Here is a 2,320-nt window from a genome sequence, read left to right on the forward strand (position 1 = left end):
GTTGAGGATCAGCGTGGCAGATGTGTTGCTACCTACCCTCACCACCTGGGGGAGGCCCATCAGGAAGTCCAGGATCCAATTGCAGAGGGAGGTGTTTAGTCTCAGGATCCATAGCTTAGTGGTGAGCTTTGAGGGTACTACGGTGTTGAATGCTGAGCTGTATTCAATGAACAGCATTCTCACATAAGTGTTCCTTTTGTCCAGGTGGGAAAGGGCAGTGTGGAGTGCAATAGAGATTGCATCATCTGTGGATCTGTTTGGGCGGTATGCAAATTGGAGTGGGTCTAGGGTTTCTGGGATAATGGTGTTGATGTGACCCATTACCAGCATTTCAAAGCACTTCATGGCTACGGACGTGAGTGCTACGGGTCTGTAGTCATTTAGGCAGGTTGCCTTTGTGTTCTTGGGCACAGGGATTATGGTGTTCTGCTTGAAACATGTTGACAACACCAGTTGATGATTGGTTCAGCTCAGATAACTGTTGACTGGAGGAAATAATTACTAATAATTGTACCACCTCTATCAAATGATAATGTCTTCATAGGCATACTATTGAATTAATTAATAAATGACTTATTCAAACAACCAATGAAATATGTTAATTGCTCTCAAGTAGAAGATGGAAGAAAATATATGAAAAGAGATATTAAGACAGGATATGATGAAACAACTAGAGAACAAAGACACACAACTGGATGATATGACCCAGGAAGTGAGAGAGAAAGAGAGACTCCTGGAAGAGAAGAACCAGATAATTGGACAGAAGGAGAAACTATTAGAAGAGAAAGAAAACCAACTGGAAGAGAAAGACAAGCAACTAAAGGATAGAGACATTCAACAAGAGACACTGAGAAAGAACCTGCAGGACAAGAACAGCCAAGTAGAGAACTTCAGAGTCCTACTGCAGGAAAAAGACCTTCAACTAGAGGACAGGAACCACAGACTTGGAGAGAAGGACAGACTACTGGAAGAGAGAGACAAACTACTGGAAGAGAGAGAGAAAGAGAGACTCCTGGAGGAAAAGAACCAGATAATGGAACAGAGGGAGAAACTATTAGAAGAGAAAGAAAACCAACTGGATGATATGACCCAGGAAGTGAGAAAGTACTGGAGGGAAAAGCAAATGGACTAAAGAAGAGGAGTCAGGAAGTAGAAGAGAAAGATAACCTACTAGAGGAGAGAGAGAAGCAGTTAAAAAGAATATGAACTAAATGTATTTGTAGTTTCTTTATACTATGTTTTAATTGTGTCTCTGATGAGTCAGTATGTTGACCAGTTCTCTATGTTGTGTTACAGTGGGAGGAGAGACCTCAGATACACACCCCACACTTCCACTGAGGAGGAGAAACAGCATGGAGTTACCTCCTCCACTTAGTGAGTTATGGATGTAGATGATATTATATTTGACTCTGTTGTACATCCTCCAGATAGTGAGTTATGGATGTAGATTATATTATATTTGACTCTGTTGTACATCCTCCAGATAGTGAGTTATGGATGTAGATTATATTATATTTGACTCTGTTGTACATCCTCCAGATAGTGAGTTATGGATGTAGATTATATTATATTTGACTCTGTTGTACATCCTCCAGATAGTGAGTTATGGATGTAGATTATATTATATTTGACTCTGTTGTACATCCTCCAGATAGTGAGTTATGGATGTAGATTATATTATATTTGACTCTGTTGTACATCCTCCAGATAGTGAGTTATGGATATAGATTATATTATATTTGACTCTGTTGTACATCCTCCAGATAGTGAGTTATGGATGTAGATTATATTATATTTGACTCTGTTGTACATCCTCCAGAGAGTCAGTGTGTTGATCAGTGCTGTGTGTTGTGTTGCAGTGGGAGGAGAGAGCAGCAGTCCAGACTCCCCAGTGTCTCCCAAATAACAGAACTGGAGAGACGGGTGAAAGAAGAGAGGGATGAGGAGAGGAAAATAGAGCTGGAGAAGGAGCTGAAGAGGGAGTCTGATAGGAGGGAGGAGATGGAGAGAAATCTGGAGAGATTTAGAGATTTATGGTGGGAAAACAGGTCAGAATACTGTCTGATCCTGTCTAGGTCAAAATCTGTCCTTATGCCCCTGAGCAAGGCAGTTAACCCACTGTTCCCCGGGCGCCGAAGACGTGGATGTCAATTATGGCAGCCCCCCCGCACTACTGTATATAGCCTCACGACTGTATATAGCCTCTCTACTGTATATAGCCTCTCTACTGTATATAGCCTCTCTACTGTATATAGCCTCACTACTGTATATAGCCTCACTACTGTATATAGCCTCTCTACTGTATATAGCCTCTCTACTG

General features: G+C 41.5%; 1 long non-coding RNA gene across 1 annotated transcript; it reads left to right on the plus strand.

The window, feature by feature from the left end:
- Window positions 1–376: 376 nt before the first annotated feature.
- On the plus strand, window positions 377–1,948 carry LOC120027017. Its single transcript, XR_005473281.1, has 2 exons — window positions 377–1,374; window positions 1,860–1,948. It is a non-coding gene; the product is annotated as an uncharacterized LOC120027017 (long non-coding RNA).
- Window positions 1,949–2,320: the final 372 nt, after the last annotated feature.

This window comes from Salvelinus namaycush, chromosome 1, assembly GCF_016432855.1.
Source record: "Salvelinus namaycush isolate Seneca chromosome 1, SaNama_1.0, whole genome shotgun sequence".
Classification (NCBI taxonomy): domain Eukaryota; kingdom Metazoa; phylum Chordata; class Actinopteri; order Salmoniformes; family Salmonidae; genus Salvelinus; species Salvelinus namaycush.